The 22,336-nt window shown below is 40.0% G+C and overlaps 1 pseudogene; it reads right to left on the bottom strand.

The window, feature by feature from the left end:
- Positions 1–7,592: 7,592 nt before the first annotated feature.
- The window catches only part of LOC132233822 (polyadenylate-binding protein 1-like), a 54,099-nt pseudogene continuing 39,355 nt past the window's right edge, over positions 7,593–22,336 (bottom strand).

Here is a 22,336-nt window from a genome sequence, read left to right as displayed (position 1 = left end):
CAGGGCTATACTAAAAGCCTTTAAAACTCTGTGTGTGTGTGTGTGTGTGTGTGTGTGTGTGTGTGTGTGTGTGTGTGTGTTTTCAGGAAGAAATAGATTGCAAATTGTGAATGTTGTCAACTTTTCCAAAAAGCTTCTGTCACAGAAGGTGTCTTTGGTAATTTTTTATTTTTCTGAGAAACAGATTATTACAATATGATTTAAATTTGTTCCAGAGCAACATAAAACAAGGAATTCCTTTCAAATTATTTTGTGACACCAGCATATGTGTGATAGTAACATAGAACAGATTTTTTCTCTTTCCCTCTCCCTCTCTCTTTCCTCAGAATAATTCTGATTGATATATTAGCGGAGAGAATTTAGGTACACATGAAAAGAATACTACTATATAACCAAGTGGGATTAATTCAAGAATGTATCCAATTCAATATTGGATACATTGATTTCCTTGGAAATACATTGATTTCTTTCAATCAGACAAATCTCATTGATGCTAAAAGGTATTTGATTAAATTTAGGACCTGTTCTTGACTTAAAAAAAAACAAAACACAACTTTAAAACTCCCAAAAATTATAAATAAGAAGATATTTTTGTAATAATAATAATATAAATTTGGCCAAAAATACTGTAAGAAAAATTATATTCAAAATAGTGAATAAAAATATATATGAATAAACTGATTAAGAGATATTAAATTGTTTTAAATCTGAAAATTTTTAAATTAAAATTTAAATAATTAAATGATTAGAAATTCTCTTTTAAATGCACAAATGTGATCTCCTAATTAATATTTTGTCATCAGTATTATTACATTTGTTAAAGAGGAAGTATAGCCAACTGATTAAAAATATTCTACTAAAGGACATTAAATATAATTTAGTAAATGAAAATATGTCCTGTTTTAGGTTAAAAAAACTCAATACTTTAAGCTTATTAATCTAGTCACTTTCTTCAAAATAATCTATATTACCCATGTATTTTTATTTAATATTGAAGCAATATTTTCTTGAGAACTTATAAATTATCTTAAAATTAATTTTTAAAGTGGATAAATGAGAAAACCTAGAAAACTTGGAAGGACTGAAAAAGAAATAACGATAAGGATACTTATCCTACTACATATTAAAATTTATAAATTACTGTATTTAAAACAGAATGTCCATAGGAGGCACAGAAACAGTCTGAATTGAAACATAATAAAGTAGTCAGAAATAGACCCAGGAATGTGTAGTAGTTAATTATATGATAAATAAGATGGCATTTTATTTTATTTTATTTTTTTAAAATATATTTTATTGATTTCTTACAGAGAGGAAGGGAGAGAGATAGAGAGTTAGAAACATCGATGAGAGAGAAACATCGATCAGCTGCTTCCTGCACACCCCCTACTGGGGATGCGCCCGCAACCTAGGTACATGCCCTTGACCGGAATCGAACCTGGGACCTTTCAGTCCGCAAGCCGACGCTCTATCCACTGAGCCAAACCGGTTTCGGCAAGATGGCATTTTAAATTGGTGAAAAGAAAAGCATTTCCAATAAATCATGTGTTACTGGCTAGACATTTGGGAAAAAAGAAAGCTGAATCCCTTAAAGGAAAATAACTTCCAAATGGATCAAAGATTTAAATGTATATTTTAGAAAAGATAAGAAAAGGGAAGAAAGAAACCAGGCCCTAGCTGTTTTGGCTCAGTGGATAGAGTGTGGGCCTGTGGACTGGGGGGTCCTGGGTTTGATTCTGGTCAAGGGCACATGCCCAGGGTTGAGGGCTTGATCCCCAGTAGGGGGCGTGCAGGAAGCAGCCAATCAATGATTCTCTCTCATCATTGATGTTTCTTTCTCCCCCTCTCCCTTCCTCTCTAAAATCAATCAAAATATATTAAAAAAGAAACCAGAAAACATGGGTGAATAATTTTATAATCTTAGAATGGAAAAATCTTCCTAAGCAATGTAAGTAATTCAGGATCCATAATTAAATTTTGGTAAGTTTGGTTATATAATAATGTAAACTTTCTGTACCATGAAATAAACTTAAAGTAAATCTAAACACAAAATACAAGTTGGCAAATATAGGAGAAAGAATTACTATGCTTAACATATGAAGAACTCTAGCATATCAATGAAACTGAACCTCTCCAACAGAAAAATGGGTAAAGAAAATAACAGGCAGTTCAAACAAGGAGAAAATACAAGGACTGATAAACATGTGGAAAATTAGTCACTCTCACTAATAGAGAAATGGAAAAGAAATCAGCTATATTATTTTTCACTCATGAAACTAGTAGATGTTTATGTGACTGTAGGGAACACTGAAGTGTCCAAGTCCTACTGGTGTGAATATAACTCTATAGATTTCTGGAAGGCAGTGTGGGAGTGTGTATTATATCTTAAATTAGATACCTTTGGCCTAACAACTTCCAAAAATTTATCCCAAGGAGATCATTGTATGGGTTAAATTAATATATATGCATGATGATTCTCTTTAATGTATATAAATAATCTATAAGTGTCCCTCAGTATAAATCTGATTCAATTAATTATGGTGAAAATTGTAGAACCATTATATATCCAGTAAAATACCAATATAGGTCTCAATATAATTACCCAGAAAGATGCTCATGACATATTTTTTGTTTGAGAAGTTTAAAAATTAGTAGGTAAAGAATAAACTGAGTGTGAAATTATATGTAACTAGAGGCCTCGTGCACGAATTCATGCTCCAGTGGGGTCCCTCTGCCTAGCCTGCAGGATCGGGCTGAAACTAGCTCTCCGACATCCCCTGAGGGGTTCCAGATTGCAAGAGGGTGCAGGCCAGGCCGAGGGACCTCACTGGTGCATGATTGGGGCCTGGGAGGAACGTGGGAGATTGGCCAGCCAGGGAGGGACCACAGAAGGGCTCCAGCCCATCTCGCTCAGTCCCGATCCGCCGGACCCCAGCAGCAAGCTAACCTATCGATCGGAGCGTCTACCCTCTGGTAGTCAGTGCACATCATAGCGAGCAGTTGAGCGGCCTTATCATATTATTAGCATATTATGCTTTGATTGGTTGAACGGCCGACTGGACACTTAGCATATTAGGATTTTATTATCTAAGACCCATCTATGTAGATGTACACATAGAAATATACAAACTTTTACCACCCTGTATTACTTATATTTCCCTTGGATACAAGTAACAGAAACTAATCCAAACTGATTTAAGCAAAAGCGGAACTTTTTAGTTCAGATGGATAAAAAGTGTAGAGTTTTGGTTTGCTTTCAGGGACCTCTCTTCCCCAGGCTTCAACCAGGGTCATCAGGAAGAGTCAGTTTTTCTCTGTTCCCAGTTTCTGCTCTGCTTTTTCTGTGGTGGCTCTATTTTCAGAACAGTATCTCCCCTCATGGTGTCAAGATGACTGCCACAGTTTTTGCGTCTCCTCTCCATTTCAGCACTAACATGAAACAAAGTCTTTTTTCTGATTACTCAGTTTAAAGCTCTGGGTTCATTGGGCCTGGTTGACTTGACTTGGGACATGTGCCCATACTAAAATCAACTCTGTGCTCTAGAGAATGTAAGATTGCTATTGGCTTAGGCCTGTGCATCACATGGTCCACCATATATCCATCATGCCCACAGGTAATGCAGGATAATACCTACAGCTTGTAGCCTGAGATTTGGATTGGGTAGGGAGAGAGAAGAGGAATCTCCTGAAAGGAAAACAGGTGGTATTATTATTACCTGAAGAGGGTAAGTGGATGCTTCGCTACTAAAAGAAAGTAGTTTGTCTATTCATTATGATGTTTCTGGACATATTCTCTGTTTCCTACTTTTATGTGCTATTTTTAATTAGCAAAAAATATGAAAAACTATTAGTTTGCATCATTTTTATATTTTAAAAATACATCTATTTTCAATACAAATCATATAGACAGATATTTATTTCTCTAGTTCATGCTATGTTTGCTCTTTTGTGTTTCTGCCTTATCTTTTGCTTATTTATTTTTGTTTCCTATAAACCTCTCAATAGTACCTCTTTCTGTTATATTTCCATAGTTATTCAAGCATCCAAAGTCACAGACCCAAGGAACCATGCAAAAACTGAAATGTTACCCTAGGAAGTGTTTCAGAGAAAGAAGTGCAGAAGTAAAGAAATAGAAGGTGGCTCCACATGTTTGAAGGCTGCATTAGGGGACTCATTTTGATGTTATATTTACACTAGAGGCCTGGTGCATGAAATTCGTGCATGGGTGTGTGTGTGTGTGTGTGTGTGTGTGTGTGTGTCCCTCAGTCCAGCCTGCACCCTATCCAATCTGGGACCTCTTGAGGGATAAAGGGCAATCGGACATCCCTCTCAGAATCCAGGACTGCTGGCTCCCAACTGCTCGCCTGCATGCCTGCCTGCTTGATTGCCCCTAACCACTCCCCTGCCAGCCTGATCGACACGTAACTGCTCCCCTGCTGGCCTGATTGCCCCTAACTGCCCTCCCCTGCTGGCCTAGTCGCCCCTGTCCTCCCCTGAAGGCCTAGTTGCCCCCAACTGCCCTCCCCTGCTGGACTGGTCCCCCAACTGCCCCCCCTGCTGGCTTAGTCGCCCCTGTCCTCCCCTGCAGGCCTAGTTGCCCCCAACTGTCCTCCCCTGCAGGCCTGATTGCCCCCAACAGCCCTCCCTTTCAGGCCTGGTCCCTCCCAACTGCTCTCCCCTGCTGGCCTGATTGCCCACAACTGCCCTCCCCTGCTGGCCATCTTGTCTTGGCCATCTTTGACCACATGGGGGCAGCCATCTTGTGCTTTGGAGTGATGGTCAATTTGCATATTACTCTTTTATTAGATAGGATAGCAAAAACAACAATTTTTTACTTCGCTTGTAACTTTCTATGCAATTGCAGGAGGGAAGGGTGGCTTTCCAAAGCCTACTTGATCCTGTTTTTGGTGAATGGTTTATTTAGATCAGTGTCTCAGAAAGTGTTCATGTACATGTGCATCACCTAGGGATCTGTTAAAATGCAGATTCTGATCCATATGTCCATGTAGAGGCCTAAGAGTCTTTGTTTCTCACACACTCCCAGATGGAGTTAAATGCTACAAGTCTACAGGCCATACTTTGAAAAGGGAGCATTTGAACAACATTTTCCTATCTATTAAGTAAAAAATTAAGTCCATTATAACTTGCATACTTTTTATTAAAATTAGAAATATATGAAAATACTAGAGGCCTGGTGCATGAATTCGTGCACAGGTAGGGTCCCTCAGCCTGGCTAGCGATCAGGGCCCATTGGGGCGGGGCTGGCTGGGAGGAGGGGCCATGGGAGGTTGGCTGGCTGGTCCCACCCATGTTCAGGGCCCATAGGGGCCGGGCCACCCCGGGGGAGGGATCAGGGGAGGTTGGCTGGCCATGGGAAGTTGGCTGTGGGAGCGCACTGACCACAAGGGGGGAGCTCCTGCATTGAGCATCTGCCCCCTGGTGGTCAGTGCACATCATACGGACCGGTAGTTCCCATCGTTCTGGTAGTTCGGTCATAAAGGTTGCTTAGGCTTTTATATATATAGATATTTTAAACAATTGCAGGTTTATTTGTATATGCTGCTATTTTTTTATTTAGGACTAACTTTTTGAAAAATCAACAATATTAGATTCTATGTTACCTCATCTTAAAAGAAGGCAAATACTTCAATTCTCTCTCCCATTCTCTAATATAAAATCCCAAATTTGTTTTTACATTACTTCCATAAGGAAAAAAATGCTTTCTTGCCCTCTTAAATGCTATGTTTCTTGCTCTGAAAGATTCAACAAAGATTACGGAATTCAACTTTGAATTACAGGGGGATTGTGGAAAATCCTTTCTTGTTTGCGATTTTGACAACGTGCTCTGTCTAGGGCAGTGTTAGGCAAACTGTGGCTCGGCAAACCGTGGCTCGCGAGCCACATGCGGCTCTTTGGCCCCTTCAGTGTGGCTCTTCCACAAAATACCGGCTCTTCCACAAAATACCGACTTCTGTGCATGGGCCACGAAGTTTCAGTTGCACTGTACGTTTACGCCCGCACGTGCTATTTTGTGGAAGAGCCACACTGATGGGGCCAAAGAGCCTCATGTGGCTCGCAAGCCGTGGTTTGCCAACCATGGGTCTAGGGCAAACTCAGAGCAATGGGTTTTTACTATATTGCTGCCAATCAATAGGATTAGTCATGCAGAAGAAGCAAGGTGCAAAAGAGCTTCTCTGAGAGGAGTATTTTAAAACTTAGATGCTTAGTTATGCAACATAGTGGCTCCTCTTTCTCACTCTGGGTCCATGTGACCTTGGGCAGCAGACACAGCCTTGCCCTGGCTTTCAACACCAATAACAACAAAAGACCTAAGCCATTTAACCTGCCAGAGCCAGTTTTTGTGGCTGCATATGAATTCACTTTGGATTACAAACATTTTTAATACTGCTTGTGTTTTTAAATTTCCCATACCCTCTCCAACTCCAGGGCTAAGATGGATGGAATTTGAGAATTAAGATAAAGGGCAGGAGTCTGCCTTGTTCAAGAGGGGAGAGAGAGAGAGAGAGAGAGAGAGAGAGAGAGAGAGAGAGAGAGAGAGAGAGAGAGAGAGAGAGAGAGAGAGAGACCCTTCTCCTCCATTGGTTTGTGTGCCCTTCTTTCAGCTTGCCCAGGAACCAAACTTGCTTTTAGAAACTCTAGTAGGCGATTCCAAAATGGTATCTCTGCTATAATATTTACTTATGTATAAGCATCCCACTTGCCCTTTAGTTCCTACTCTGTTCCTGAATGTGGCCGCCCTGCTGGGTGAGCCATGATGCTATCTCCTGGGAGCCCTTGCTGCTCTCCTGTCTGCACACAAAGGCTTCCTCATTCTCTGGGAGCTTGCCAGGACATTCAGACTGTACTCAGCACCTACTACTACCTACTGACTCCTACTGAGCCCAGTGGCTAGGGATTTCCCCCTCTTTCTTTGGCTATGCTTCTATGACAGTTATTGGCACTTGCTAAGAAGACAGAGCGACATAGTAACATAAGCATCTATAACAACAAAAACAACTTGTTTAAGAAGAAAAGTATCACCAAAACCTATATGTATTTTTACCAAAGACACTGAGCTTTGGTAACCAAAATTATCTCATAGTAAACAACAACTTTTTACTGTGAAATCATGATGCTTGTTTGATAATGGATGTTGGTGGACCATTGATTAGACAGACAATGTCCTAATATGTAGGTTTAACCTTTAACCTTGCCCCCAGAGCACAGAGACCCCCACAGTGTTCTCCTGTGGCTTGGCAATTCATCTCCCACTTCCTTCTCTAGGCCTCAGACACTTGGTGTCTGCGGACCCTACAGGACTTTAGAGTTAACGCCTCTAGCATTGTATATAGACAAAGTTTTGCATATGTATGTGACTAATTTTTTTTTGGGGGGGGGGTGTCTTGTTTAAACACATCTGTGAACTTGGCTGGATGAATACAGTTGGGAGATCTGGTGACAGGTACCAACAAGCAGTATCAGGGCTGCTGTAATACAGGGAGAAGGCATGGTTATTTAAAAATACTTTTTTGATTCAGAACTGGGTGTGGCGGAAGAACAGCAACTGTGCTGAGAACTGGAGGATGACAGAGCTATGATGCTGGAAGCTCTTCTTGACTCAGAAACAAGACCTGCTCGCCAAAGTGCTCGCCAGCTGCACTTCTCACCCCCTCCAGGCCGCCTATCCCTGCGCGTGTAGTATGAAACTGGGGCATGGTGGGCAGGAAGCAGCTGGTGGGCTGCTGGGAAGAGTCCAAGAGGGGGCCATCCAGGGCCCACACGTTGGAGTGGCGCTCCTGCATGAACCGGTTGGTCAAGATAGCCTTCCACTCCTCTTTGCACTGAGCCAGCGCCACGTCCAGCGGCTTGGTGCCCAGGATGCACCCGTTCATCTCTGTCACAGCCTTCGTTGCCTCTTCTGGAGAGGAAAGACACACAAAGCCAAGCCCTGGGCTGGCCGCCCTCTGTCATCAGCCTGGCACTGGTGATCGCTCCATAGGGAGGAAACTCTTTCCTGTCTCAGAACCAAGGAGTCCTCCAGGTTCTTCGCATACCAGTTCACGCCCTGCTAATGGTTCAGCCGGTCCTGCTCCATCTGCTCCATCTGCCGGAACCTTCGCTTGAGCTCATTCTGCCGCTCCTGGGCACGGCCCACATAGAGCAGCTGCCCGCCAACCTCCTTCCCGCTCTGCTTGGCCTTCTGCTTCTCAAAGGTGACAAAGCCAAAGCCTTGGGCGTGGCCGCTGTCCTCGCTCCTCGCCTTCACACTCAGCATCTTCCCAAACTGGGAGAAGACTCCTCCAGGCCCTGCTCCTCTATGCCCATCTGCGGGTTCTTCACAGAGATCAGTGGTTCTCAACTTTCTGGCCCTTTAAAGACAGTTCCTCATGTTGTGACCCAACCATAAACTTATTTTCTTTGCTACTTCATAACCGTAATGTTGCTACTGTTATGAATCGTAATGTAGATATCTGATATGCAGGATGGTCTGAGGCGACCCCTGTGAAAGGGTCGTTCCACCGCCAAGGGGTCGCAACCCACAGGTTGAGAACCGCTGACATAGAGGTTGGTGAACCCCACGGCTCCAGCCCCAGCTCCGCCTCCTGCTCCTGTCAAGGCTTGAAAGGGCTAAAGAAGACTTTGCGGTCATTCAGCCGCATCCCATTCAAAACGCTGATGGCCTCACGGGTCTCCACATGGACAAAGTCAAAGCCTCAGGAGCCACGATCCTCACATCCCACCTTGCAAGACAGGATGTGCCCAGCGGTGGAGAAGGTGTCATCCAAGGCCTTGCTGTCAGGGGACTCCTCCGGGTTCTCCATGAAGATGCTGGCCACACCCGACTTTCCAAGTCCTGGGTCTCGCTGGGACCACACGGTGCAGTTGGCCTTTGATAACCTCCAAGCTCAGTGTCCGGTGTCCGCGCCGCATCGGCCGATGCTGGAAGGTGATGTAGGCGCAGCCCAGCGAGGGCCACGTCGCGGTTCACGTTGATAGATAAGGAGGGCCCAGCAGGGGGGAACTTCTCAGAGAGCATAGCCTCGGCCCCCTCGGGGTGCAGGTCGCCCATGCAGAGCGACGCAAGCGGGAAGCCGGGCCGCTGGCGTTCTTGGTGGGCGGCGGGGGAGACCAGGAGCCGGGGCCGCGTGCGTCACCGGGTGGGAACCTAGGCGGAGGCGGCGGGGCGCCGGAGACAGGGGACTCTCCTGTGACTAATTTTTAAATACATAAGGAGGAAAAGATTTAAGTTCATCGGTTTGGGGATATAAAACTTAAGCTATGGCAGAACCCATAAAGGATTCCAATATGTTTTGAATAACCCATTTATTCTAGAGCATCTGGCAAACATAAACTTGGAAATATGGAAGAACCTCCATGTTAACAATGGCCACTTTCCAAAGAGCTGTAAGGGACATAGATTTAAAAACAACAACAACAAAGCACAAACCACAGTCATCTGCCACAGAAGTAATGACGGCAGGAATCATAAAGGCTGGTGATAATGAGCGGGAGGCTATGCCTTTAAGTCCTGCCAGGGAAAGCCAATTCAATGAAACGAGGGTTTAATTAGAAAAACAAAGATGACTTTCACTTCTATTTTTAATTTCGTGGATGAAAAGTAAGCCTCAGAAATATGAAAGAACCAAATAAAGGCATCAAGTAAGAAGAACTTAAACTTCTTTTCTTCTCCTGGTTTGTGGGGGGCTGGGGAGTTTGAGAGCAGAAGATCCGTTTGGCAAGCAATAGATAAATATCAGCAAACTGAAGTCCTTGACTTTGCCTTAAGTGGCAAAATGCATGATGAAGACAAGGCTGAAGGAGTCTGAGTTGTATATAAACATGGAGGCAATTATTGGTCTTATTTATTGGCTTATAAAGCACATCTTGCTTAATAGAAGGTGCTGTGGTGGAAAGCAGAATGTCTATTAAAATCTCAAAGTGGAGACATTCTGAGAGCTGAAGTTCTACAGAGTATTTCTAGGTACTTCAGAAAAGAAAAGATTATATGCAGATCTATGGGTATGAAAGAGTTTCACTAAATAAGGATTCTAATTTCAAAGTGAATGCTGTTCCATGTGCTCAGATGGTAATAATGTGTTGAACATAAATAAAGAATTTAGGCGAAAGCATGAAAACAAATTAAGATATTTTAAATCTAATTTATTATTCTTACATTATTTTTAAACTTTTATTTCTGGGTGAGGGATGGTGGGGGGTTGGGGAGGATGATGAAAAGAGTTACAGAAAGAGAAGTGCCACAGTGGTTAAGTCAAAATCAGTTCGTGCAGAGAAACTCGCTGGGAGGTCTATCATATTTTTTTACATTTGTAATAAACCCAAAATTGTATTGGTCTTCTTTTTCCCCCCTAAACTGGCAAGTTTATGTGGCTGTATTTATCTATACCAGGTCTGAGTGGGCATACACACAAACCAAAAAGTTAAAAAAAATTTTTTTTGCCTGTCGCCAGGACATTTTAAAACTAATTTATTTAACTCTACATCATCATTAAGAAAGATTATTTAAACAGAGGCACAGTCTACTCTTTGAATATCCTACCCTGGAACTAAAATTAGCAACAAAACCCATGAATTTAAACCATTCCAAGTTTTGCATCCAATCGTATTAACCTTTCTACCAGTTTTTCCTGCTCAGTTTAACCTGATAGCCCCAAGAGATGGGTTCTGAAGGAATGCCTGAGCTCTTGGGGAAGGAAGCGGTTAAGAAGGAAGAAGTACATTTCTTGGCAGAGTTTCTGAGCATGCAGTGATCCTGCTCAGGGCTGGAGTAGATAGTGCCTAATATCAATATGTCTAAAAGTATAACTTAGAGGTGTCAAAAGGTTTACCAGCTCTAAAGTACCTATGTTATCACCATAGTTTACTCATCAAGGATACATTTGTTAATTAAACATTTTGGTGAGAGAGGATACCTATCTTGTGCAGAGTTTGTGTTTGGCATTTATGGAAGGTTGGGGGTGGGGTGGGAAATAAGACATGGCCTTTGATTTCAAGAACAGATCCACCTCACATTTTCCAGGCCCTGTCAAGAATGCAAATGGAAGCCCCCATACCATATGTCTAAATATTTTAAAGCCATAAATTAAATTTTTAAACAGCTTATTGAGATATCTTAGATATACAAAATTACGTATATTTAAGGGATACAGCATGATGTTTGGTGTATGTCTATACTGTGAATAGATCACTACAATTAAGCTAAATAACTTTTTCATCACCTTTTCATAGTTACTATTTTGCATGTATGAGAGAAAAAGAGAGAGAGAGAGAGAGACTAAACAAAGAAGCTAAGTCTAAAATGTAAATGGGAATGTTAAAAGGTCAAAAATACTCATGACAATTTTATAGATAACAAAGTCGAAAGATTTACACTAGTGGATATCAATGCATATCATAAATCTACAATTAATAAAACAATATGGTATTCAGAAAAGGAGAAAAAAATCAAGAGAACATTGTAAAGAATTAAAAAGCAGGCCCATACCCAAAAGAACATTTGATTTGTGACAATAATGGTCCTGCTCAGAGTGAGGGAAGGGCAGTCTTTCCAATAAGTCAGTGGTTCTCAACCTTCTGGCCCTTTAAATACAGTTCCTCATGTTGTGAACCAACTATAATATTATTTTTGTTGCTACTTCATAACTGTAATGTTGCTACTGTTATGAATTGTAATGTAAATATCTGATATGCAGGATGGTCTTAGGCAACTCCTGTGAAAGGGTCGTTCGACCACCAAAGGGGTCGCGACCCACAGGTTGGGAACCGCTGCAATAAGTGATGTTGAGTCAATTGGCTAACTACATATGGAACTGAATGAAATTGCATACCCAAACATCAATTCCTGGTAAATTGTAGATATAATTGTGAGAGGTAAAGCATCAGTACTTTCAGAAGATAGCATGGGAACCTCTTTCTGAAACTTAGGGATGAAAAGCTATTTTACAACAACATAAAAGCACTAACCATGAAGAAAAATATTTATAAATTGAACTTCATAAAAATTAAGTTCTGTTTATCAAAAACATCATTAACACAGTGAAAAGTTAAACCAGAAGACATTTTCTATACATATATCTTGCTGGATTCATATCCAGACTATATAAGGAACTCCTACAAATAAGAAAAACAGATTACACAATAGAAAATGGGCAAGGAATTTGAGTAGGCACTTCACAAAGAGAATATCCAAATGGCCAAGAAATGTGAACATGCACTAAACCTGTTAGTCATTAGGGAAATATAAATCAAAACCCCAATGAGATATAAAAACACATTCACCCAAATGGCTAACATTTTCTAAATGATTATCAAGTGTTGGTATCAATGTAGACCTCTTGTACTTTGGTGATGAAAATATAAATTGGTACAACCACTTTAGAAAACTTATTTGTAGTGTATATTAAACCTGAAAAAATCTTATTCAGAGACCTAGTAATGTAACTTTTAGATATATAACCACCAGAAATGCATACATATGTGCATCAAAACAATGAACAAAAATGTTTAGAGCAATATTATTTGCAATAGTCCCAGGTTGTTCATCACTAGTAACAAGGATAAATATATTGTTGTATAGTTATACTATGAAGTGATGTTCAGCCATGAGAATGAACTACACTATATGCAACATTAAGGGTGAATCTCATAAATATCATATTGCATGAAAGAAGTAAAACAAAAGAGCTCATTCTATTTTATAAATTAAAAAACACCCAAACTAATCTAGATGCTTAGATATGGCTACTTTTGGGGTAAAAGAGAATGAATGATCCAAAAGAGGCCATGAGGTGGGTGTCTGGATGCTGACAATGCTCTACTTCTGGATCTATGAAGGTCACTGTGTAGAAATGTATCAAGTTGTATAGTTATAATTTATGTAGTTTTGGGAAACATTAAATATTTTGAACACATGTGTTTAAATGCTATGAAGAAGCCCTGGCCAGTGTGGCTCAGTTGGATGAGCATTGTCCTAGGCACCAAAAGGCTGCTGGTTCGATTCTCATCAGGGCACATGCCCCAGGTTGCAGGTTAAATCCCCTGTAGGGTGTGTGCAGGAGGTAGCCCATCCATGTTTTGCTCTCACATCAGTGCTTCTCTCTCTCTCCCTTCCTCTCTCTCTCTCTAAAAATCAATTAAAGAAATGTAAAGAAAAATAAACAGTGATGAAGTAGAGAACAGGTTGGAGAAGTGAGGGAGGGGAGGGTCAGGAAAGGCTTTCTGAGCAAGTGATACATGAGGGGAATCCCGGGGGATAAGAAGAAGGCCCACAGCTGGGGGAACTGTGCTCTCTGCAGAGGTGAGTGCGTTGCCTCACTGTCACACAGGTACAAGGTAGTTTTCTGCTTAATTCGTCTTTGTCATCTGTCAAAGATCAAGGCTCCATGACACCAAATATCCATTTGGATGGATGAGGGACTAGGGAAGACTCAGAAATAGGAGATACTGTCTGGGAAATGAACATGTGTAGGGAGGAGAAACCTAAGAAGGGAGAGCCCTGACTGAAGAGGAGAACATGGGAGAGATGACAAAGAAAAAAAGGAGAATAATGAACCCAACCTTGGCTTCCTTAATAACTTCACCTATCTTGATCTCAGAGATCAAGTGCTAAAATCAAGGCCAGAAATATCAAGAAAAAGAAGAAAGCATCTAAAGTTAGTTGCAAAATATTTAATTATGTGTGTGTGGACAACATACATGTGTAGATCTATTGATGAGTTCACATGTGCAAATCCGCACGAGGGAGCTGAGTGGACAGAACATGCATAAGTCGAGGATTTAGAAAGGAAAGATGGAGAGGAGGGGGCTCCATTAATAAAGATAATGTGAAAATTAGATACATAAGTTTGTGTGACATCTTCAGGGGGGAAATTAATCATTTTATAGACATTTGTCACTTTTTAACAAAATTAGAACATGCACAAAAATTAAAATTCAAAAGCCTTCGGGCCAAAAGGGGAATGCAATGAAGATGAAGCAAAGTCTCCTGGAAGCCTTCCGAGGTTCCGTAATGGATATGATGAAGGAATGAATTACAGTCACATTCAAAAACCATGACAATGACAACAAAACCATACTGACCTTCAGTAACATTTTTGCATTATTTAGAAAGCGCCTGATATGTTACTCCCCTGCATAAGTAGGACTTTCATACACATCTGGAGTATAGGTGTGTTCACGCTCTTAGGCTAGAAACTTTATAGACAGAAGAGAGTGAAGATGCCAACCTTCTGAGCATCATAGCAACACAAAGACTGACAGGTTCACACACAGCTGAGAGAAAGCCAGTGTAATTAACCAGTCCTCCCAATTGTTACTTCAGGTATGTGTTGTGCACAAAAAAGGTCCAAAATAGTCAGATTAGTTTGGTAGTAGAAATAGTCTGAAATAGGAAAACACAAAATACAAAGACAGCTCACGGAGTTCTAAAATTATCACTATAAAATTTACTTTTGCAGGTGTGAGCCAGATGCTGTAAGGTTATTTTAAGGTACTTTCTCTTCTGCAGAGACTTTCCTTTCAACATATCCTCAAGGATTATATATCGATGATTCACACTTGTGTTGAACACACTCCAAATTGCCTGAGTAGGAGTTACTTCTAACAAAAATCAAACGAAGGCTTTTGAAGATTTATTTAACTGGTGTTTTCTTAGGAGTCATTTATTTTCTAGCATTTCAGAGGGCAAACATCTGAAAAATTAAAATATATTGGGACATTGCAGTCATTAAAAAGTAATCAGTGATAATTAACTGAGAGCTTTTAAAGCAGTAAAAAAAGTCATAATACATTTTTATTTACAGAATCCTTATTGCATGAAGTAATATTCAGCTCATTACAATAAAAGACTTTCTCTTGGGGCAAACAGGTATGAAATAGTTGGGAAAAGAAATTTGATATCATAAAATATATAAATGACACACCCCATTGTCTTCAGTAAATGTACATATGTATAGCCTAGACATAACAAAAAAGATTAATAAATATATACTATACATTTATGGTAGGGTTGAACAGAGATAAATTACATTTTATTACACTATAGGTAAAACTAGAGAAATATTTGGACTTCTTTCCCCAAATTTCCCTCTAGGCCTATGTCCAAAAAATAAATGTTAGAAAAATGCAGTGTACATTTATCATGTAGGACACATAAAACTGGGAGTGAGGCTGTGACAGGGATCTGTATGTCACAACAGGGGGACGTCCTGGACGTGCACTAGCATATCTTTTCTGGGAAGAGTGATGGGGAAAACAATTATTTAGTGCTGAGGCATTTTTCTAGGCTAATTGGGATGTGACTATATTGTAGTAAAATCCTCCCTCTGACTGTTCTTACTAGTTTCCAATGACTGCAGCAGAGAAATTTCACCTTGTGGCTTTCCCTTCTCTAGGAAAGATGTGTCTCAGGGGAATAGCCATGGCTCTCAGCTAATTTCATCCCTGCCAGTGATGCATTTGCCAGGCATATCCTGGGGAGAAGCATCTGTAGGCTGCCTACCATGCAGTTATCATGACTCATTAGACACAATCTCTGGAACCACACCCATGAAGACCCTCCCACGATACACACCTCACCCCTACCTGACCCTTCTCCCCTTTATCATTTCTTCATCTCTGCTGCCTCTCTATCTAGGGCTCTTTCTCAGGTTTCCTTTCCCAAACTCTCACTCTGTTATTCTTTTCTCATCTCCTAGCCATCTTGTTGTCATCCTCTTTGTCTCTATTTCATCCTCCATCTCCTCTACTTCTTTTGTCCTAACTTCCTGTCTATTTCCCCTGTCCTTCTCTCATCTACTTAGTGTATTCTTTGGGGAAGAATGCCTCTCTGAGCATATTCTCAGTTGATTTCAACAGCTTTCCTCAATGTCACATCTTTGTCCCACTACACACCTCACCCTTGAACCCTTGAATTCCAAACACATCATCCCCTTTAGGAAGGTAGAGTGGGTTAGACAGGTAGATATCTTATAGAAAATCAACTTTCTATTGATTCATTGCTATCAGCAACACATTTAGGCCAGAATTTCAAGGGCCTTGCCTTTTCAGAGTTTCCTGTTTTTAAGGCTTCTGTTTGATTTATGCTTAAAGCCAGTAAATTGTTTCCTTCAAAATAGGAGGCCAAAAGCTAATTTTATCTCATTAAAATGAAGGCTGTTTCTTTGAAAATCTGGCCAAAAATATTGGTGGGATTGCTCTATTCATCAAGGCTCAAAAGACCAAGAGAGTGCACATCTTTAGGAGGAAGAAAAATGACAGTGTTGTGGCTACAATCTAAATGATTGAGGTAGATGTCAGAGCCAGCAACTGATATCACTGTGATGAGTTACCAGGGCCTGCATTTCAGAGATGAAATGGCTGAGGAAATTAAGCTTAAAGTACGCCAATGCATCATCTCCCTGCTACTGTTTTATAGTCTGTGGGAAATAGTTCAGAGTCAGACCCCAGGAAAGAGGGCGCTTGGAGTTCTGTTGGTGGGTGCTCTGCTCATGGAATGAATGGGAACATGGCTCCATACACCACAACCTTGGAATGTAGATTCCCTCAACCCCCAAATAATATTAACAACTATATGATAATGAAAACTGAGCCCCTGGATTATGTGCCCACTTTCCCCTTTTTACAAAATGCTGTTTGATTCTTACACTGTGAATTCTCTTACGATAAAAGTGGGAGTTAAAAATAGTGCTTATCTGTGTTGTCCTTGACAGGATTTCAAATGAAGCCAAATTCTCTCTTCCTGCTCGAACCAGACAAGAAGTTATCGCCTTCATGTTTCATTACTGAATCCTATCAGCTGTTTCGTGATTCCCAATTCAGCGTGTGAACATGGGGTTCTTTCTGTGATTACCCCAAATTAGAGTTTGCATTATCTGCTTTCTTTCAGGTTTTCTTATTGGATGAAAGAAGCATACTTGGCACTCAGTGGAAACTATGATAATGAAAATGACCCTAGCCAGCCATCCTGGCACTAAAAATATGTGGTTTTCTAATTACAAAAAAGGGAGGGGAAAGCCATTAAGACAGATTAAATCTTTATCTCTTAATGGGCAGCAAGCTCAGAGTTTCCTTGTCTGAAGGGTGTCCTCAAATCAATGGTCGCCTTTATATTAGAGTCTAAGGAATCTGCTTTTGTTACTTGACAAATTCAATAGAAATTTCTAGCAATATAAGAAATACTTTGAAGTAGGTAAGGTCATGATCTGAAAATGAAAAGAATACCAGTTAATTGTTTAAAGTGCATAAATGTTTATCTTCAAGTATGTGCATGTGTGTGCGCACACACACACACACACACACACACACACACCTCATAACATTTACATTTTCCCAAATGATCATAGAATATTCACATTGAAGAGGATTTTAGAGATCAACCAGTGGTTCTCAAGTTTAGCTTGCATCAGAAACACTGAGAGGGCTTGTTAGAACACAGTGGGTGGCTTCACCCCGAGTTTCTGATTCAGCAAGTACAGGTGATGCCACCATGAGAACCCCTGACCGTGCCAACCCTCTTGATTTACAAACTAGAAACCTGCACTTTCAATACATTGCCCAGTACTAAACACCTTGGGAGTGGATGAGGTAAGAAAAGAACCTGGCTGTCTTGCTCCTAGTTTCAATCTTGGTCTTCTACAGCACTGCTTCTCAAACTCTAATGTGCATGCAAATGACCTGCAGAAAGAATTTGTGATTCAGTAGGTCTGGGCTGAGACCCTGTGGACACATTTCTAGCGAGCTCCCAGGTGCTGTCCTTGAAGCTGGACCACAGATATGCTTCAAGTAGGAAGGCCCTACACTGTGTTATACAATAGTGTTGTCTTTTTTATGTTAATTACTTACACTCAAAAAATGTAGACCAGATTTTTTTTATAATAAACTTTATTTTAGAGCAGTTTTAGGCTCACAGACAAATTGAGCAGAAAGTGCAAAGATTTCCCATATACTCCCTCTCCCCACCCCATGCACAATCTTTCCCACCGTCAACATCCCTCACCAGAGTGGGACACTTCTTACAATTGGTGAACCTACATCGATGCATTATCACCCAAGTCCAGAGATTGCATGAGGGTTCACAATGATCCTTGCAAGTTCTATGGGTTTTAACAAATGTATAATGGCAGGTGTCCGTTATTATAGTATCAGACAATATAGTTTCACCGCCCCAAGAATCCTGGGTGCTCTGCCTATTCACCCCTTCCTCCTGCTAAGCCCTGGCAACCTTGATCTTTTTTACTATCTCCATTGTTTTGCTTTTTTTAAAGAAAGTCATATATTTGAAATTATATAGTATGTAGCATTTTCAGTTTTACTTCTTTCACTTAGGTTCCTTCATGTCTTTTCATGGCTTGATAGCTCATTCTTTATAGTGTGCTGTCATAGGTGTTAGTACAGCTGAATGACATGCCATTGTCTGGATGCACCACAGTTTATCCATTCAAATGTGGAAGGACAGCTTGGTTGCTTCCAAGGTTTGGCAATTAGGAATAAACATCCCTGTGCAAGTTTTCCTGTGGACGTAAGTTTTCAACTCCTTTGGGTAAATACCAAGGAGTGGGATTGCTGGATCTGATGGTCAGAGTATGTTTAGTTTTATAAGAAATGGCCAAACTGAGTTTCAAAGTAGCTGGAGCATCTTGAATCCCCACCAGCAATTCATGAGAGTTCCTATTGCTCTCCAGTCTCACAGCATTTGGTGTTGCTCAGTGTTCCAGATTTTGAGCATTTTAATAGGTGTTTAGTGATATCTCATTATTTTAATAAGGTCTTTTACCCATTTTCAATCAGTTGTGGGTTTTTATTTTGAGTTTCAAGAGTTCTTTCTGTATTTTGGGTATTAGTGCTTTATAATGCATGCCTTTTGCAAATGTTTTTTCCAAGTCTGTGGCTTGTCTTCTCATTTTCTTGATAGATATTCTTTTTTTTTTTTTTAAGGCAAAGGGCCTTATTCATTTCTTGCTTAGGTTTTTATTCTTTCATAAGTTTAAGCTTTACTGATTGGCACTAATTCTATATTATGAAAGTATGTGAATTATTAAAAATATATTTTAAACTACTATTTTATTATTTCAGGAGGAAAATGTACTCTGAATATACTGAGCATTTTTATGGATGTGTTAAAACTATTTTAGTGAATAGTTATTAAATAGCCATTGCTAGCTTGTATATCTACCCATTCATTCAAGGGCATTTATTACAAGTACTTTTCCTGTGCCTGAAACTTGGAACATGAGAGTCATAAGACCCAGTCTCTGCCATCAAGTCTAGTCAGGAAGGCAAGTGTAAAATGAAGTGCAGAGTGCACTGTCGTAGGTGTTAGCACAGCAATACGTACAGGAATGGAACGAGTACTGGAGGGAATGAGTGTTTAAGGATGACTTTCCAGAGGAGGTGACTTCTAAGCTGGATAGAAAAATACACTTGGGAGTTTGGCAGATTTTGAGAGGGGGAAGGAGGGAGAGACAGACATTCCAGACGGAGAAGTCATAGAACTTAGGACTAGAAGAGGAAAGGCCTGAGGAGGAAGCACCAAGGAAGGTTCACATTTAGGAAGGTGAAGGAGGAAGAGAAAGCAAAATAGAGGGAGGGCATCTTCAGAGCTAATTTCTAAAATGAAATATAATTGATTGTCCACACTGGCTAGGGTGCACACCAGCTTCTTATCAGCTAAGAAAACCCAACACATTATAGCTCAAGAGGACTAATTGTTAAGGCAAACACACTGGCTAAAACTCCAGGGATTCATATAGATTTAAAAGTTGTAATTTTAAAAACATTATTCCACTTAAGCAATTAAAATGTAAGCCAATATATCTGGCCCTGGCCGGTGTGGCTTGGTTGGTTGTGCCCTCCTGTGCACCAAAGGCTCACTGGTTCGATTCCGGTCAGGGTACATGGCCAGGTTGCAGGTTCCCGTCCCTGGTCAGGGTGTGTACGGGAGACAACTGATTGATTTTCCTCTCTCACATTGATTGATTCTCTTCTCTCATCTCAATGTTTCTCTCTCTCTCAAATCAATAAAAATACAATGTAAACCAATATATGATCATCTATTTTAAGTGAGATATATTTTTAAGCAATCCAATAGAATAACATCAGTTTGTTAGATTGTGAGCTTTAGGAGGGCAGGGACTGTAAGTTCATTTCATAGTCTTTTAAATATTAACTATCATTTTTACTTCTATTTTGCCCTTTAATTCTTTTAAAACTTATATGTTTTTAAAGAAAGGTCTTCTTTTCTTTCTACATTTATTCTCAGCCTAGCTGAGTTGCAAACCCCTGCTCTTTTTGGCAGCTCACTTCTCTTTAGGGAGCGATCTTTCTCTGACTCAGACATTTCTGCCTTTTCCCCTCTCTCGTGTAAGACCTCTACCTAAATTTTCCAGCTATATTTAAGCTAAAATATCCCTTCTTTCCTGTGTGGGTAATTCATTTCTTTCTAGTGTATTTTCTACTCTGCAGTTTCCCTGTCCTTCCTTGAAAGAAAGACCTTTTATAGACCTTTGTTAGCTCAACGTATCTGTGCACAGTGATTTAGAGTTATGTTGCAAATTTTCCTCAAATATGACTTTTTAGATTAGGAGAGAACACTTGTAAATACCCAGTATCCCTTCAAATGGAAACTTAACCTATTATCTGCCAATTAACTGATTTTTCTGTTTTCTATCTAAACTTTTGTCACCATGAATAGTTAAATCCTAAACATTGTTACCAATTTAAGAATTATTCAGTATTTAACACAGTTAATTCATACCTATGGACTGCTATCATGTAAACTCATAAATTGTTAGATTTTAAAATAAAAAGTATAAATGTAGAAAAATAAACTCTTGATACCATTAATCAGAAGGAAGAAAATAATAAAGATAAGAGCATTAATCAATGAAATTGAAAACAGAAAAACAATAGAGAAAATAAATGGGACAAAACACTGATTCTTTAAAAAAAAATCAATAAAATTGATAAATCTCCAACAAAACTGACAAAGATAAAAAGAAAGAGAAGATACAAATCACCAATATCAGGAATAAAATGGGCTATCGAAACAGATCCTGCAGACATCAATGATAAAGGAATACTACAAACAACTTTATGCTCATAAGTTTGACAACTTAAGAAATGGTCTTGCCGAAACCGGTTTGGCTCAGTGGATAGAGCGTCAGCCTGCGGACTGAAAGGTCCCAGGTTCAATTCCGGCCGAGGACATGTACCTGGGTTGCGGGCATATCCCCAGTAGGAGATGTGCAGGAGGCAGCTGATCGATGTTTCTCTCTCATCGATGTTTCTAACTCTCTATCTCTCTCCCTTCCTCTCTGTAAAAAATCAATAAAATATATTTAAAAAAAAAAAAGAAAAAAAGAAATGGTCTTAAAAATCACATGCTACTAAAACTCATCCAAGATAAAAATAGGCAGCTGATTAATCCTATAAACACCAAATTAGGTTAATAATTTAAAAGCACCTGAAAAATAAATCTCTAAGCACAGATGGTTTCACTGGAGAAATCTACCAAACATTTAAGTAACTAATACCAATTTAACACAATCTCTTCCAGAAAAAAAAAATGAGGGAACATTTTCCAGGTTATTTTATGAGGCTTCTAGTACCCTGATACCCAAATTAGATAAAGACAATACAGAAAAAGAAAACCAAAGGCCAATATTTCTCATGAAAAAAAAATCCTCAATAAAACAGGAAATCAAATTTACAAATGTGTAATAATAATTATATACCATGACCAAGTGGGACTTATTCCAGGTATGCAAGGCTGGTTCAACATCTGAAAATCAATCATCTACCATATCAACAGACTAAAGAAGATTATATGATTATATCAATTAATGCAGAAAAGGCATTTGACAAAATCCAACTCCCAATCATAATAAAAACCCTTGGCAAACTAGGAATAGAGGGAAAACGTCAACTTGATAAAATGCATCTACAAAGCACCTATTGCTAATGTCATACTTAATAGTGAAAGACTCAAGACAAGGATGTCCATTCTCACCTTTTTTATTCAACATTGTAGCAAAAGTTCTAGCCACTGCAATGAGGAAGTCAGGAAGGAATGGAGGGAGCGAGGGAGGGAGGGGAGAAGGGAGGGAGGGAAAAAGGAAAGAAGGGAGGAAGGAAGGAAGGAAGGAAGGAAGGAAGGAAGGAAGGAAGGAAGGAAGGAAGGAAGGAGAAAGGAAGGAAGGAGAAAGGAAGGAAGGAAGGATGGAAGGAAGGAAGGAGAAAGGAAGGGAGGAGAAGGAAGGAAGGAAGGAAGGAAGGAAGGAAGGAAGGAAGGAAGGAAGGAGGAAGGAAGGGAGGAAGGAAG

The sequence above is a fragment of the Myotis daubentonii genome, chromosome 4 (genome assembly GCF_963259705.1).
Source record: "Myotis daubentonii chromosome 4, mMyoDau2.1, whole genome shotgun sequence".
Classification (NCBI taxonomy): Eukaryota; Metazoa; Chordata; class Mammalia; order Chiroptera; family Vespertilionidae; genus Myotis; species Myotis daubentonii.
The sequence above is the reverse complement of the archived record's forward strand: the minus strand, read 5'-3'. Positions and strand labels throughout refer to the sequence as shown.